This window comes from Syngnathoides biaculeatus, chromosome 6 (genome assembly GCF_019802595.1).
Source record: "Syngnathoides biaculeatus isolate LvHL_M chromosome 6, ASM1980259v1, whole genome shotgun sequence".
NCBI lineage: Eukaryota > Metazoa > Chordata > Actinopteri > Syngnathiformes > Syngnathidae > Syngnathoides > Syngnathoides biaculeatus.
The window spans coordinates 11,118,176-11,136,726 of NC_084645.1; the positions used below are offsets into that span (position 1 = coordinate 11,118,176).

The window sequence follows — 18,551 nt, forward strand, 5'->3', positions numbered from 1 at the left end:
CACATACACACATGCATACACACACAGTTTGCAACAATGGTCTATAAAATGGTGACATTTTGAGGTAGATGAAAAGACAGTCAAGGTCAGGGAGTGCTTTGCTACATGTTTTACTGCTTGGGGATGAGAGCTCTTAGGACCAGAAAAGAACATACACAAACTCACATGGGCGAACAAACACTCAGACACACAGCTCTTTAGGACCTCACTCCTTCCTTCAATATCTTTCAATTCATAACCGGGCTCCCAGGCTGCTCAGCTCTTCAGTGCCTTTTACATGATTGTCGACAAGGTACAACGCGGCCCAGTCAAAACTCCGCCCAAAGCCCGCCATAAAGCTGGGCACACCGCTCTGGTGCTGCCACATATAGCACATAAAAAGAAATTCTGATGTCACTGTCAGGTTGTATCCGAGTAAGATTATTGAAGTGTGAAATGAGAGCACTTTTAGTCTCACCAGTTTGTTCACAATATACAGTATAAGGTCTTTGCTCTGAATTGTGCATGTGGGACACCCCCCCCCTCCAGAAAAATAATTGTCCCCCCCCCCATTAATGCACGTGCATACATGCATTGTCACTCCGTCAGGCCAAACACATTTTGCCTACTTAAAATGCATCTTAATATTCAAATTCATCTACAATGTGTCCTATTCCCGAATTACTTGACCCTTTATCATGGTCAACATATTTACGAAAATATTTCTGAACTGTTAAAATTAATTTTAGCATAAAGTTAAAAAAATAATTTGTATGAATTACATTGCACACAAAAAAAAACTCCTACAATTTGAATGTATGAGTGGTAGATCTGTTCAATCACTCTGGTCCTCGTTTTCCTATGTAAAATTAAAAATGATAATAACACTGTTATTGTTGCTAATGTCATGAAAAAAAAGAATGAGCAATCAAAATGTTCGACGTCACATTGTTTTTGGCACTCGTTGTGATCCAAAGAATTGATATAAACATAATCAGAAATACAATAAATAGAATTCCAAGTGAAAATGAAAGGATTATTCTTATTGTTGTATTGTCTCAATCAGGCCTTTCGGGACAGAGTAGTTAGAAAGTGTAAAAGATTCTTGTCGCGCTCACAGCTTTACATCTAAAATGTGATCACAGTGGTAAACACCAGCAGCCCACGCATTGCGCCATGTCGTGTTCGGAGTCTGTCTTCGTACAATGCCCTCATCAGAGGTGCTGTCAGAGCCAACAATACTCGGAGTGACAGCTTGCACTGGCACCAAGTTCAAGTTAGTGCAGCCATTGATGCGCTACGGGGTGCCGGCTGACTGAGTTAGCTGGCACAATGCATGGCCGACAATGTGCCGGCATTGTCCACACCGCGGCATCGCGAAGGAGAGTGACAGCACACAGCTCCCTGTAGTTCATTAGACCGGTGCTGAGCGCCTTTTCTCTTATTTCTTGCCGCCGTGTGGGCTATTTGAACTCTGCTCTTGTTCACTTTCTCCTTCTGCCCGCGGAGGTTTGCTCTTCTCAGTAGTCATTAATATGAGCCGCTGACTTACAAGTTGAACATGCTTCCTGGTTACAGCCGCGCTCACGCTCACAAAATCACACTTTCTGATTGAGCTCCACATCCAGTGTGCTTCTAATTTTCACATGAAGAAAAAAATCATGGTCCAAGTAACTAGCTAACTTTGTATGGCGGGCGGAACTCAGGTTACTCTCTGCATGCGCTTTGAAATGAGTACGAAGAAAAGCTTGAAGGGTGAGAGTTTCTGACTGGGTGGAACAATTATTGGCTGCCCGATGAATAGTTCCGTGTCATTAAAGCGGGCTAAATGATGCTCTTCACTTTCTGAGGAAGGGCCTTTCACTTACTCTAAAGAGCTGAAGAAGCAAATAACTGCGAGAAGGCAGGATAGGATTCACAATGAAGCTGACAAAGTGTTCAAGGACACGGGGCTTCCATTTCTCTTCTGTTAATGTTCCATATTAGACTAATGTTCAATTAGCTTGTCAAGGCTGGTTAGTGAAATGTAATTCTCATAGAGAGCGCATGAGGGGAAGGGGGAGGGGGCTCGTTTATCAGCATTCATCTTATCCTTTGCGTGTCATGCAAATCGTCTCATTAGCTGCATGTCATGACCGGGAATTGCAAGAGCTCATATAGGTAAAATGCAATGGAAGTAATGACCGGCCATGACAATTTTCCAAAGTAGTTCGACAACAACCATCTGTCTATGGACTCTGTCAAATCTTATTGGGCTTTCATGACATCAAATACTGGATTGAAATCAGTGTTATAATGAATCGTCTGATAGTAAAGTACTATATCAAGAAATAAAATATTGTCCTAGACAATTTTCAGAAAAAAATACAATAAGTTAGTGGAGGTGCCAAATGATAGGCTAGGTTTGACAACAGTCATGGTTAGCAGTCTGTGTATATGTGTGTACTATCACAGGAAATGATAGAACTATATGCAAAAGATAAGCAGTTTTCTTATTTTTTTATTCCCTTTTCCTCTTTAATTCAAATTAATTCATTTAAACTTTGATTACATTATATTGCAACTTTATACTGAACAAATTATACCACTATATTGTCACCACAGGACTCCCGATATGCATTGCGCCAAGCAATGCTGAACTATAGCTGTAATAAGGACAATAATCCTTATCACTCATGAATAGAACATGACACGTGTTTATGTTACACAAACGTAATTGAACGTGTGTATCATTGAATTTTGGGCTACATAAATGTAGCACTTCATTTTCACAAAAACGTGACTGTGGGTAATCAGGGTTAGCGTTCTAATGTATGCAAAGTGACGCAAAGTTTTTACCTGGCAATCTATCTATCTATCTATCTATCTATCTATCTATCTATCTATCTATCTATCTATCATCTATCTATCTATCTATCTCTATCTATCTATCTATCTATCTATCTATATCTATCTATCTATCTATCTATCTATCTATCTATCTATCTATCTATCCATCCATCCATCTATCTATTTATCTATCATCGGGTTGTACCTATTTTTTCTCTACATAAAAAGAGCGCAACAAGAATTGGCTTCTCAAAGCAAAGAACAATAATTGTCTTTGGGAAAAGGGGATATTTCTTTTAAACCGACTATGAGTCAGTTCATTGCATTTTTTTTTCAATTTTACATGTCTTTTGATAATAGATAACTAAATCTGATCCCCAGAACCAGACCCTTGAAATATGTTTTCCTATTACGAGTTCAAGATTGATTGTGGCATTAAAAGAGAACATCAGAGAACATCATGTGACCGAGGGTGGGTTTATCAGGAGGGGCTGACCGGCGGCTTACGGGAGTCGTAAACAGAAATGCCAGAAGGTTAGCGGTGGCAGAAGCAGCCTGAAGAAGTGAAGAAAACACACATTACACTTGCTTGGCCGTTTGTATGAGATCGACTTCAACGGAAAATCGACCTAATCAGTGTCATTTTAGCTGTATGATAATTTATATTACAAACAGCGTTTAAGGACCTTAAACATATTGAAAACAGTACTCTTTGAAAAAGGAAAGTTTCGTCTTTTAAGAGTATAAATATATTTGTGTAGAACGTAGTAGAGGTAGATTTCTGCGTGTAAGGTTTCTCCAATGTGCTTCAGTGCACATTTATCAAGACGTAAATTAAAAGAGGAGAGAGGTTTCTCTTGAATATGACATCACGAACTGCTGGCCTTGCATTAATATTCCCACATTTGCAGTCATTTGGCAGGTCTGTGTGACTTGGTCGTATATCACAAATATACAATGTATGTGCCATAAATCCCACACTGACGCAAAATAGAGTACACCTCTCTGTGTAGACTTACTTACAAGAGGATGTTTCAAATTTCTTTGCCTCTTTTTACGTACACCCCCCCCAGAAGATTTGCATTATAATAAATAACTCTCTTTTTCCTTTATGTCTTCTATCTCTCATTTGTCTCTCCTCCCCTCAAGTTTCCATCCCCCCCCCCCCCCTTCACCTCTCACCTCACCCACAGTTCCGGTCTTGCAACCTCCTGCTCCGATGCATTCTCCAGCGGTGAATTAAGAGCAGCGGGAGGGATAATGGCCACTGAGCGGAAGTGAGCACAGATGGACCAAACTACGTCCTGCACAGCGTGCTGGTCACTTCATCACATGGGTCATTAGTGTAACATCGTCGCCTCAGCATCCTTTCTTCCCCTCATTCTCCCTACTTACCCCCCGACAAACCCCCCCCCCATCACAGATTTTTTTTTCGTCTCTCTCGTATTCTTAAGCCTCAGGTGCTCTCTAAATGCCACACCGTGCTGCGGACCGAGAAATGACAGACCGTGAAGGGTCGCTGTAGGTTGATCATTAGCAGCGCCCCGCGGTTGACTTCAATTAGCCTGCAGAGACGCTGTGGCGCACTGAGAACGTGAAGTCAGGAGGGCTGTGCATCTCTCACATATACGCGTACAGTAAAAGGAAAGCTTGAGAGGAGAGTTACTGCATGCTTTTTAGGGACTGGATAGTCGATTCGCTTCTAGATGCTCAGGTGAAAAAGAAAGAAGCAAAGCTCTGTGATGCAGGAAAATATGTTTTTGAAAGCATATTTGAACTATTTTACACAGACCATGTGGATGAGAGTGTGTGTGTGTGCATAAGGTTGTAACAATTGTAAAATCATTTGAACTAATTTGAACCGGTAAAGCTCAAAATCCCCACTTTGATGGCAAGAGCCACCTTTAAATACAGGTAGTAACGTGGCAATAGCAATCGGCGAATATAATTAGTGTAAACTAATGATGAGGTTTATATGGGCAACATTTATTCTAATATTATTTGAAGTTCCTTTTCAACTTTTCTCTTATACTGATATGAAACTTTATTCATGTAAATTTACTATATTTTGGGGGAGGGGGGGTTAAATTTGTTTGTGACATCAGTGTTATCTTTATTAACACTTTAGTGTTATTTTTATGTTTAGTGAGTGCTACAATATTCAAAGATTACATCATTGTCCCCCCATGACATTTTCTTTCAATGCAGATAAAGTCCAAGTATTAAGCATTTAGAATGTAAAAAATAATTGCTCACATGATCATTTAGAAACGGGAACGTGCAAAAGTTGTTTAAATATGAAGCAATATGCATTTTCATTACGATAGTATTAAAACACTGGACAATCACAGGCTAAAAATAGCAACTCTACTAACTTTTTTTATGAAAATGTAAAGCCAAATGAAGTTTGACCTGGACGACTATTTCAGAAATGAAATTGCTTTATGTGTGCTGAGAGACAAATGGAAAGTCGACCTTTGCGGCGATCCAAATGCAAGTAAGGTAACGACTATCAACAAGGGTGATGACAAACAGCGGTTGTCGCCAATGTACGTGTGTGTACGTCAAGAGCAGGAAGGACAATTATGTGGCTCTCCTCTTGTGTGGCTCCACTCTCCTTTCTCTTGGACCCCCTACAGTGGCCGGATGGGAAACAGCCTTTCATTTGCTCATTGTAGTAATTGGTGCGTGTAAGGGAGGGGTACACGTGTTCTGCTCCCCCTCTGCGCCTGTCAGAGAATTAGAAAATGGAATTCTCTGAAGAGCATCTGCCTTCCTCATCCAATCTGACACATTTTCATTATTCACTCGGCCGCGGCACACGCTTCTCTTTCCTGCGGCTGCCGGCCGACATTAATATTTGCAATTCCGGGGTTCATTTATATTGAGATAAATTCTGGAACGATTCATTCAAACAGTTCACCGTTAACTCAACAAGTTCTACAGTTAAATCTTTTCTTTCGCCCCAGGTCAATGATATATATATATATATATATATACATATATATTTTTATATTTATATTATTATATTTATATTAAAAAAAGTATATATATATATATACACGTGATTAGCTATCACTGGGATTCAAATTGCTTTGCAAATAAATTAGCTTTATAATTAATTACAAAGGGAACACCTCCTGTGGAATGATTAATTACCATAATCCATTACATCAAATCCATTTTAAACTCGTTACCATAGCGTCCGGCAGTTATTTGTCAAACTCCACAGTCTGTATTATTAGGGATGCCAAACACGCGGTGGCCCAATAATTAAGATGGCGACCAAGCGTCTTATCAGCTGCTATTTCACATATTGTCACGTCTCTTTCAACCCGGCCTTATCGACAACTGTGCCGTTATTATTATTATTATTATTATATTCCAATCAGATTGCAGCATGCAAAGCAAAAGCAAAACTAATGTTGTAAACACAACACCAAACACTTCATCAACATTTTCACAGGTACTTGATTACATTACAACATCAATATCTGTTGTCTTCATAATTCATGCATCAAGGAATTTTCCTTACTGCTTATGCTCATTCGGATAACTAGACAGATCCCGCAAGATTTTGGACAGGAAGATACAACTTGGACTGTTCAATCAAATACGGTATATTTGTTTTGTTTTTGAATACATCAGGTTAGAGTAATTAGCTTTTGAAAAAGCTCCTCAGCATCTAGGGTTGGTTCTACAAAAAAAAAAATCTTCTGTAAATATTGATTTTGCATATGGTGATCAGCAAATATGCGGGGCTTCACTCAGCAACATGAAGTGATTTACTTTCAATACTTCATGTCTAAATAGTGTACTGGTTTTTGATGAGCATCAATTTTGCGAGTTTAGAAAAGTGAGACGTTCCTTTTCAAAAGAGCTTTGTGATGGCTGCTCAGCTTGGCCAAACACAGACGGGAAGAAGAAGAGAGAAAATAAGAGGAGCGTCGTGTGCAGGGGGGTGGGGTCGCCCAGGGGTTGGCGGGGATGCGAGGTAGGGGTAAGTCAAACATTGTGGGCACGGCGGGGAGGATGCAGAACGGACCTGCAGTGCTTCAGGCCAAGAGAGGTGAGATGGCCCGTGAGGGGGCGGGGGGAACGTTACAGAAGACGGTACGGGCCTGGAGGGAAAATAACGGAAGTGGAAGGAGAGCGGGCTTTCTTGGCGTTGTAAGAGAGGATAGACGAGGGTGGTGAAATTAACAAGAAGTGCGAGACTTAGGAGAAAAACGGGGGGAGTGATGGTGAGAGAAAAGAAAGGTGCTACATGAGGACTGCAGCTGAGACAAGTGACATCTGGAGATGGGGAAAGGAAGACTGAGAGGAAGAGGAAGTGGGAGGGGAAGAAAAAAAAGAAAACAGCATCAGGAAGGAATGACGGAACATTCTCATGGACTCCTCCAGGATATTCGCGGTTGCACTTGATAGGACACCAACAGGTTCTTGTCAATATGGATTTACGAGGCTTCTTGTACACTCGACAGCTGACGGAACACGACAAGGGGCCTTTTGTCAATATTCATTTTCTTCTAAAGGGGAAATTGGACCAGAAATCCTTTTTGTTTTCATCTGCATGACTGATTTCACCTCACTTGTGCCATCCGGCCGTAGTCGTAACCCCCCTCAAGAGTTCTTGTTAACTGCATTTCTCTAATTGTCTCACACGCAAAGTTACCTGCAATGTGTTGGAACTATTGTTTGTCTTTACTGTGTTTCTGATTGTATTTAGACAAGAACGTCAGTGGTTTAATGATAGGATTTATGCACATACTGAAAAGTTTAAAGTGGAACACACGTAAATTGTGGAATTCGCAGAATTTGTACGAAGCATTTTGTCTTTACTATTATACAATATTCATATTTCCCTGGCCCACCGCCATTGTCTCTGTCAAGAAGAATTGCCTTTGCGATTAATGCTTAATATTTCAAATCACCTTTTTTTTTTTTTTTTTTACCACAGTGCTAGGTGACTGCTCGTGACCCTTTGAAGTAATCATTTTGTTGTTTTAGAACTCTTTAAAGTGATCTCCCTGGCTAAAAGGCAGAGGGGTTGTGTCAGGAAGGGCATCTGGCGTAAAACTGTGCCAAACAAATATGCGTTCATCTGAGATGACACGCTGTGGTGACCCCTAACGGGACAAGTCGAAAGGAAAAGAAAAAGAAGAAGAAGTCTTCACTGTTATTATAAAAATTAAATCAAACGGACCTTTTCTTAAGAACACAGGACTTGAAGATACTAACACCCAAACCTTTTTCTTTAAGAGTCTTTAGCATAAATGTATGTTTTGCATTGCAGGAACTTTCCAATGTTACATTCAGTCAAGTTTTGTTTTTGTATTTATTTTATTTTATTTTTTAAACTTTAAATAGCAAGACATATATACGATACTAACATTGACGCAATTATTTGACTGCCAGCTAAAACCAACACGGGACACATTTTTATTTTCCAAATTTTCTGCAAGTGAACCTCTTAGAATTTTCCCAATGTTCTTTAATTTGATTGTTTGGGTGTCGGTAATGTTCTGGCTGGAGATCGAGAACCTTATTTGGCAGACTTTCTGCTCATTTGTCTAAATCTCAAATTGCAATGGGCCACGATCTCGCAGACATAGGCTCATACCATTTGAAAAATTATTTTACATTACATTATTATGGCACAAGTGTCAAGATCAAGTACAAGAGACGTGACTGAGGTTTACTACCAGTTTAAACTGAAAAAGTAAAGCTAAAAGGAAGCCGATGTGAAGAGGTACACGTAGTTCTGCATTAACTTTGAGATGAGCGGCGCATTCACTGGCTTTTAGTTTATCCCCAACACGTGTGCTTGGGGTCCTGGCATCCGATGGGGATTTTAGTGAGCAGCAGTTGGATACATTTGCGCAATTCAATCAAAATAAAGAAAAAAAAATGTGACACTGGCGAAAAAGAAGATTTCTGCATCTCCACGTTCAAACTGTCAGGGTCATCAAGAAAATATTTTTCAATGCCTGCTGATTGTCCACTGCCACTGGTGAGAAGCACCTTGGTTATATTCACAACAAAGGTTCCTAGCAACGGTCGTCGAGGAAAGACATCATGGAGATGCACACCTGTTTGATCTGCTGCGACCCTCTGTGATAAGTGACCCCGGTAACCATGGCAACCATGATATGGGATGGATGCATAGGGCGCTATTGACAGCCCTTGGATTATCAAACACACACACACACACACACACACACACACACACACACACACACACACACATGATCCAAAACCGCAAGGGAGTGGTCCAGACGAGACTGTCTTGTTTCACACCGCGACCAAGTGCAAATAAAGGCCTCGCATGCATCGAAAATAAAACTGTATTGCGTTCACACCAGCTGATGCAGTTTGAGAAAGAACGAAAGCAGAAAAAAAGCAGGGACCAGATGGCCAACATGGTGACAGTTACTCACAGCAAGCAGGTGGACGAGGAAGTCGCAGTGGAAATCTGCCTCGACCTTGCAGTAGCAAAATAGGAGTTGTGGTTACTCATAAAAAGCTGAGAAAATTGCGACTGCAGTCTGTGGAAGAGGAACAAAAAAATTTTCAATTCAGCTCAATGTTTCTCTGTTTATATTCCCACAAATTAATAATGATGTAATTTTCAACTTGGATAAATCCTCAGATGTAACTGTTTGTTTCATATATTTTAGTTCCAAGTCAAAAAAGCATTGTTAAAAGGTTCTCAAGAAACCATTATATCAATACAAATTATGTATTACTATAAATTCTCCATAGGTGTTAATGTGAAGGTGCATATGAAAGAAACGTTTTATAATTTGCAAGAGGAATTCAATCATCTTCACTGTAAAGATGTCGCATGCCGTTTCGCAGCGATGTAGAACCGCGCCGCATCACACCGCGACATGTTTTATCTTTTGCCATTCAGCGCAACATTCGGAAACTCCTCGGATTGTGATGCAGTCCAGTTCCACACCATCGCGAACTAAATAGATAAACATTGCAATAAAGTCCAAAATGGTGGTCTAGCCACAGTTTCTTGGAACTGGACTGAATTAAATGAGAAAATAGACAGACATGTAACCCAAATTTAACAAGAAATTGATCTAAACAGGAACAACAAAAGGTCAGCGGTGAGCAGCACCCACATGCTGGAAAGAGCCAAAATTAATTTTCATGGTCACGAGCCAGAACACAAACCCAGAACCAGCCCCAGCAATCCCACCTATTTTCAAAACACATCAAACAATGTATTGAGGTTGCCTTCCAAGCAGGTGAGAGGAAAGGAACCAATGTGAGTCACAAGCAAGAATAAAGCGAGGACACAAAAGGTGGGAGGGGGCGAAAAGGAGGGTAGGGGAGGACTGGTGGGGAGGATGCCAAAAAACATTACACATATTCCTCAGCATCATACGGCAAAAGGTTAACTCACATTACTTCAAAATGGATCTGTCGGGACGTTGCATTGTGGCATCGGCAGTGACGGTACCATTACAATTTGTATACAGCACTGATGGCAGTATTACTGTGTATAAAAAATTTGGTTCACAATCCAGTGAGGTGGCAGAACATGAGAGAAATTTGAAGTGCAGGTGAACACTGTTAAAATGTCGCAGATATGTATACGGAACGGCCAATGAAAAGTTTCATATCTTTTCACATGTGTGTCAGCAATAAAAATACACACCGGCAGGTATAAACGCTTTTCAGCTGGCCGCCACCAAACTGTAACAATAAAGTATATGAAATGAAGCCTGGAGTGTGTCGGTTGTGAAAACGCGCAAGTTCGACTAATGAATGGAGCCAACACCTTCTCTTCATTTCCTCCATATAACACTTTTCTGACGATTAAAATATATATATCGGCCTGGGAAATATTCTTAAAGTACAATCCATTTACCATTTCTCAACAATCATGCCATATTGTTTGTGGTTCAGTAGAAAAAAAAATGGAGTACATGGTGGTGGAATGGTGGAACGGTTGGTTAGAGCGTCTGCCTCACAGTTCTGAGGACCGGGTGTCATGATCCTGCCGCTCCAGCACAAGCTGTGCGGGTGTCCGCGCAGGTGCGCTGATTGGAAGGTGCACACCTGCGCCTCATGCAGCCTGATTATGCTGTGGATTTATATGACCGCGATGACAACTGGCCGGCGCCAGTTCGTTGATCTTCATGTCCCGTTAGTGTGCTCCGGTATCCCTGATTGAACCTGTGTGTACCGACCTTCGTCCGTTCTCCGACCAACCTTGTAAGCCTGACTCCTTCGTTACTTCTGCCTGCTTTGATTGTTCTCCTGTGTACCGACTCCTGCCTGTCCGCTCACCTGCTCTCTTCGCCCGACGTCCCAACTACCGCTGCTGCACCGGACTGCCTGCTCGATCCCCTACCTCTGCATATAATAAACGTGTCTCCTTGAACTACCTTGCATCTTCTGAGTCCTGCATTTTGGTCCTACTCTCGTTCCGATGGGTCGTGACAGAACGAACTGGCCCTCACAGGACCCAGCAGGAAAGACCCTGCGTCGCCGGGACCGACGCAAGGTAGACCGTCTGCCGGAGGACCAAACCTGTCCAATCCGGGTAGGCTCCCTGACCAGAGGAGACGCCCCGGCCGGGCGCTCCCCGGTGCCTCCCGCTGCGCGGCAACTAAGACATCGTCCTCCCACTCCTCGCCGGCAACGGCGAAACCGGCAGACCCGCGGCTGGTGGCGAAGCTTCCAGTCCAGAGGGAGGAGGAGTCGCCAAATCACGAGGCGTTCTACCGTGAAATGCGGGTGGAGATAGAGCGGCAGAGCGTTGAATTGGCGGCTCTCACGGCCCAGGTCCGGCAAGGATTGGCGAACCAGCCGAGCTTCGCTGACGTCACAACGGCAACGGACTCGCTGCTGATGCAGGTTCACGTGGCAGTTGGAACTGACCCGCTCCCGAGACACGCCCACGTGTCAGTTTCGACTGACTCTCTGCCTACTCTCGTTCACGTTGCCGTGGAAACCGACCCGCCCCCTCGCCAAGTGCACACCGCAGTGGGAACGGACTCGCCACCTCGCCAAGTGCACGCCGCAGTGGGTACGGACTCGCCACCTCGCCAAGCACACGTAGCTGTGGAAACTGACCCGCCTCCTCGCCATTCCCACGTCGAGGTTTTGGCTGTTCCGAGCAGAGTTCACTCGGCAGTTGGAACTGACCCGCTCCCGAGACACGCCCACCTGTCAGTTTCGACGGACTCTCTGCCGACTCTCGTTCACGTTGCCCTGGAAACAGATTCGCCACCGCGCCACGCCCACGTTGCTGTTTCAACGGATGCACTGCAAGCTCACGTGGCAGTGGGGACCGACCCGATGCCGCCTCACGTTGCTGTCCAGGAGGTGGCGACGTCTCCACAGCCCCTTCTCGTCCGTGCTCTGGAGTGCCAGTGGCGACCGGCCCGCGGACGCTCCACACTCCTGCTCTGTCGGCGACCGGCCCGCGGTCGCTCCCCGTTCCTGCTCTGTCGGCGACGGGCACGCCCATACGTTCCCATCCAGGAGGTGGCGAAGGTGACACTGACTCTGCCTTCTCACGTTCCTGTCCAGGAGGTGGCGATGGTGTCGCCGCCGTCTCACTTTGCTGTCCAGGAGGTGGCGATGGGGTCGCCGCCGTCTCACGTTCCTGTCCAGGAGGTGGCGATGGGGTCGCCGCCGTCTCACGTTGCTGTCCAGGAGGAGGCGATGGTGTCGCCGCCTTCTCACGTTGCTGTCCAGGAGGAGGCGCTGGTGTCGCCGCCTTCTCACGTTGAGGTCCAGGAGGAGCTGGGGAGTTCTGTGGAGCCACCCTGGAGCTGGAGAGACTTCAGGATGGCGGTCATGGCTCTGGTCCTTCTCGCAATCATCCTATTCGCTCCAGATGGCTCCCAGCCGCTTCATGACCTGGCCTGGTTGGTGACCAAGCCTCGGTGGCGACCAATCCCTGGTCGTCTTGCAACCACGGCGTGGGAGATTCTCGTCCGGAGCAGTGGCCTGCCTCGTTCTGGTTCCTGCTTCCCCGTTTGGTTCCTCACAGAGTTCGTCCGCCCGAATCGCCCCTTGGGGACCCTGGTGCTTGGCGTCCGGGTCGTCCTCCTGACCTGTCCACCCGGACGCCTTGTGTTTGGTGGCCTGGCCGGCGCCAGTTCGTTGATCTTCATGTCCCGTTCGTGTGCTCCGGTATCCCTGATCGAACCTGTGTGTACCGACCTTCGTCCGTTCTCCGACCAACCTTGTAAGCCTGACTCCTTCGTTACTTCTGCCTGCTTTGATTGTTCTCCTGTGTACCGACTCCTGCCTGTCCGCTCACCTGCTCTCTTCGCCCGACGTCCCAACTACCGCTGCTGCACCGGACTGCCTGCTCGATCCCCTACCTCTGCATATAATAAACGTGTCTCCTTGAACTACCTTGCATCTTCCGAGTCCTGCATTTGGGTCCTCCTCTCGTTCCGATGGGTCGTGACACCGGGGTTCAAATCTCGGCCCTCCTTGTTTTCCCAGCGCCCGCGTGGGTTTTCTCTGGACACTCCGGTTTCCTCCCACATCCCAAAATCATGCAACATTAATTGGACACTAAATTTTGCCCCTAGGTGTGATTGGGAATGTGGCTGTTTGTCTCCATGTGCCCTGCGATTGGCTGGCAACCAGTTCAGGGTGTACCCTGCCTGTTGACAGCTGGGATAGGCTTCAGCACTCCCGCGACCGTGAATATAAGTGGCTCAGAAAATGGAAAGTACATGGTATATAGCACTGTTTTTTTTTTTTTTGGGGGGGGGGGGCGGCAATTTTTTCAGTTTAGGCTCTTTCAACCATGTCGCTGGTCATGCAGCAGTCCTCACTGGGCTGATTCCATTTTGGTTTCATTGTTGTTTAAGCTATTTTTCAATGTGCCAATAACGCATCTATGATTCCGTTGCTGAGACCGTTTAGATTGTTGCTTCTGCAAGATCGCTATCATTTAAAAAGGAAAAGGCAAAATAGAACAGATCAAATAGAAGCAAATGGTAGGCTGTCCCATAATTGGTAGAAGGGGTTGTCTACTGCCTGAATGGTTGGCGGTTCAAATCCCAATTTCAGTGATTGAAGTATGTTTGGGCTAGGCACTGAAACCTGAGCATTTTGAATGGGAATCTTTAGTCAATTGTCCTCCTACTTGATTAAAGAAAGGAAATTACAAAATTTCATTAATTCTAGCCCGTGAACAAAATCTGTCTGTATTTCATATAATCAATATTTCATCAATTAATTGTATAATTACTATAATTATTGTCTCAACACCAAATTCCAGTCAGCACTTCCTAAGGTTTGACTTTAGGATGTGTTGCAGTGTCAGTCCCATCCCAGGCAGCCAAGCAGGAGTGAATTGTGCGAAACAGCCACACAAGAACACCTTGTTTTCACAGCCACGACAAAAAGGTCTATTTGAAGTTGCATTGAGAGAGCGAAAAAAATAGATTGTGAAGCTGTAATAACTTTGGCGGGGGAGTAGAAGAGCTTCCATCCTGTTTATATTCAGCTGCAGAGAACCTTCAGCAAATTCCATCTGACGAATAGTTCAGAGAGCGACAGTGGCAATGAGAAGTTAAAGAGGAATATAAGGTGCAAGGTGAGGGGGAGGGGGTGATGGAAAGTGCATGGAGTGTGTGTTGTGTGTGTATGTGTGGAGGAGGGGGGGGGCAAAGGCAGCATCCCCCACCAAGCACTGTCACAACCACACGCTCGGCTTCTTCTTCTACTGCTGATTGTGATTGTTGTTCAAACAAGGCCGACAGCTGCCACAAACATCTCGGCCGGCCTCGCCGCGGCCCGAATCTCACATGCTCACTTCACGTGCGCGCACACACAAACAAGAGGGAGGGTGCCAACATGTCACTCTTTGCTGTCACACTTTATGGCACCCTGTTATCTTTTTGTTCTGCTTCTCGGTCCCTGATAAGACGGCGGCCGCTGTGATAGCCCTCTGCGCTCTCGTAAGCGTGACAGCTCAATCATTCCTCAAATCAACGTATTCCTTCATCAAGACCCCAAAAAGAAAATATGTAAAGTATGTGTTCAACACTTGCTAAGAGATTGTAAGACTGGTCAAACTTGTTCCAGCATAAAATGAAATCCACTGACAGTCCACAAACATAAAATTGTTTCTAATCTTTGGACATGCATGAAAGAGGAGTCCGGAATATTAGAAATGGTTCTCATTATGAGTACAGTAGGGAAGTATGACAATATTTATATCATTGCAATCATTTAGTATGGTACAGTGGACGAAGGGTTGGCACATCTGTCTCACAGTTTTGAGGACCCGTGTTCAAATCCGGCCTCACCGGTGTGATTGCATCTCCCCCATGCGCCTATGTGGGTTTTCTCCGAGTACTCCTCCCACACCCGAGAACCATGCATAGTGGCTCAATTGAAGACTTTAAATTCCCCGTAGGTGTGAGTGCAGATTTTTTTTTTTTTGTTTTGTTTCAATGTGCCTTGTGATTGGCTGGCAACTAATTCAGGGCCTCTCACCCAGAATCAGCTGGGCTACGCTCCCGCACGCCTGTGACCCGTGTGGAAAACGGATGGATGGATGTAACCCTTTACATTATTGGGAGAAAATGGTCGTTGCATTTGTAAACAAAATGCTCAATTACTACTACTCTGACAGCCCTAAATAAAACCAACCAACATGATTTGTTTGTGATAGTTCTTTTACTGTAAATCATTATACTGTGCAAGACAGCGTAACTAATGTTGTAGCCAATCGGTGAACTCCCTTTACCCGGTCATGATGCCAAATTTAAAAAAAAGGTGTCTCTGTAACATATTTCCAGATAAGTGACAAGTCCAAAGAATTTTAACCATTAAAAGAGGATTCTTATGTCTGTGGTATTAATGGGAAATGAAAATCATGTCAATTCATTTGAGCTCGATTGTGATCCATGTGTTTTTTCCCGATGCCTCACCAAGCAATCAATTAATCATGAAAATAATCTGCAGATTAATCTGTAATAACCATCACCTGCAGCGTTAATCGCTTTTCATTCTCGCACTCACATTTCCTCCCTCCAGTGTGTTGTCTTTACAGGCGGCCCCCTCTCTAATCAGTATGCCATGCATCTGCAAGCACAAGAACAACAATTTCACTAAAACGCACGCAATTTCTCCATTGTGCCTCAGGAAGCGAGTGTTAATAATGTATTTTTCAGAAGAATAAAAATAATTGAACATAGTTGAAGTTAAAAAACAAAAACAAAAACGTAATGACCCAGAGCAAGAATAATTATGAGAATGAACTGTCAAGCCATGTTTCTTTTTTGTATCGTATCAAAAATGAAGGCTTTTACTGCTTTTCTCTTACACTTTCCTGCTGTTTTTCCCCCCTTTCTGCTATTTCTGTCCACCACAGCAGTTATGGCGCCGTAACCAGGCAGCATCTAATTGCAATAATTGGGAGAATGTACTGAACCGCCTGTTTGAACACCTGTTAGCACAGAATGTCTCTCAGGGCTGCTGCACATTGTAAGTGCGGTGTCACACCATTTGGCGTATTCATGTTTGTGTATATGCCGTATATACACTCGACGTGTCGGAGGTGGCCTATGCCAATGCACATGCCGAGGACGTTCTGGGCTTACAATTATCTAAATAGGAACAAGTGTCAAAGCGCAAGTTTCCATTTAACACCTCTAACCCTTCCAGAAGGTGACAGCCGGTCACTCACACGTGCCCAGTTGCTCTTCACTCCCACGGATTTGGGTCTTTCACAAAATAAATCATATGCATGGTACATCTTCACACCTCTCAAGCTGTCATCACTGGCCGGCAATCGTATCACTTGAAGTCTTTCTATTGACCATAGCGAATGAGCGCACGTATTAATGAGTTGTCAGTGTGCTTTCTGAATCTTTGTTGTTGTTTGTTTGCAATCACACTCTTGCTCCTGAGAGACATCTGGCCAGTTGTGAGGAGCTGTCCTCCTCCGTGGTGCTGAAATGTCCACTGACACACTCACCCTTACTACCGTACGGAGGAAACATGGACCGCCGATTCTGACTTTCATAAATGCTAAAATTTCAGCTGTTTGTTCAGGACTAAAATAGAGATTAATTTGAGTATCCCCAGGGTTCAATCACAACCATTATACCCTAACATGAGTATTTGCACGCTTATCTGTGTGCAGCTGCACAGACCTTTTTGCTAGTCTGTTGATTCAAGGATTTATTCTTCTCTGATTTTATTTTGTTTTTAGTAGGGCTGCAAGTTTTTTTTTTCTTAAAAAAGGGGATTCGGTGTCATTTGACCCCAGGGTGCCCAAAGGTGTCTCCTGCTAAATCTGTTGTGGGTCAGCAGCAGGTCCCGCTTTACAGGCAGGCTCTCCTTCAATCTAATCACTCTGCTGCCATTATTGCTAATTGGGGTGCCCATTGTCAGTGGGATCAATACAGCCTGTAAGTGCCGTTGCGACGTGTTTGCAGCGCGCCATCTACTTTGTGTTGCTTCAAATACCTGTTGCTATCTTGTTTGTTGGACCGCCTCCTCGTCTTCATCGCATCTAAACCGAGGGAGACAACAAGAGACTACTGTCAGAAAAACACGTAGATGCGCAAGCACACTGTTGTTGGAATGTTGAAGAAAAATAAATATAGAAATAGATGACTGTTTTATTGCTTTTGAAACAAGTAGCCAAGCTACTCTTTTATCTTTCTATGTTTGTTTCCAGAATGCAAATTCAGTCTCACCTGATAATTGCCAGTCCAAAAGCAGCCGCAGGCTCTCCCGCTGGGCCTCTATGGAGAGCCGTCACAAGACGAGTCTGCAAACCATGCTTGCTCCTTTAAAAAGCCTCCTCCGGTCCAATGGGAGGTCTGTCAGCGTGAGCGGGTCCTGACGTCATTGTCCTGCCCCCTAATCCCCCAACCCACCACAACCCGCTCTTCACTTGCTTTGAAATATCAGAGAATTTATCTTGGCATTATTACCTCAAGAAAAAGGGTGACAAGGGCTTTAGGAGTGGAGAAAAAGGGGATTTTTTTAAGGGGAGGAGCAGCTCTAGTTTTAAAGGTATTTTTTTTTTCATTTGAGATGCACATATCCTACAAAAATGTATGTCATTTGGGGGAAAAATACAGTTTGTTCACCACAACACGCACCACAATTTGACCATGTTCAGTGTTGGTGACAGATCAGTTCTACCAGCCTTACCAAGCCCAGCCACACATTTTTCATAAATAGAATAAAATGAAAATAAATAATCTCACAAGACACCACAAAAAGTCAGAATAAGCATTTAGCACTGCCATCGTGCAGTTTTCCCAAAACATCCATCAATTATCTGAGCTGCTTATCTTCACAAGGGTGGCGAGAGTGCTGGAGCCTTTTTGGAGTTTTTGCATTTAGCACTGCCATCATGCAGTTTTCCCAAAACATCCATCAATTATCTGAGCTGCTTATCCTCACAAGGGTGGCGGGAGCCTTTTTGGAGTTTTTTGGAAGTGGGAGGAAACCCACACAGGCACGGGGAGAACATGCATACTCCACACAGGCGGGCCTGGGATTTGAACCCGGATCCTCAGAATTGTGAGGCCAATGCCCTGACAGGTTGCTCCCAAAACAAACAAATACATATATATTTTCGTTCTGCCATTAGCATTGCATCGTCAAAGAGAGCAGGATATTTTCAACACTTTAGATCAGTCATTTATTTGTAAAAATAGCAGCCTCACTTTGTGACTTCTTTTCTTTCGGCTTGTCCTGTTCGGGGTCACCACAGC

The 18,551-nt window shown here is 44.2% G+C and overlaps 1 long non-coding RNA gene across 1 annotated transcript; it reads right to left on the bottom strand.

Annotated features, from left to right (window-relative positions):
• Positions 1–4,183: 4,183 nt before the first annotated feature.
• LOC133502315 (uncharacterized) lies at positions 4,184–10,581 on the bottom strand. The gene is made up of 3 exons (XR_009795437.1): positions 10,229–10,581; positions 9,249–9,356; positions 4,184–5,537 (listed from the first exon to the last, which is right to left on the bottom strand). It is a non-coding gene; the product is annotated as an uncharacterized LOC133502315 (long non-coding RNA).
• Between the last annotated feature and the right edge of the window lie 7,970 nt (positions 10,582–18,551).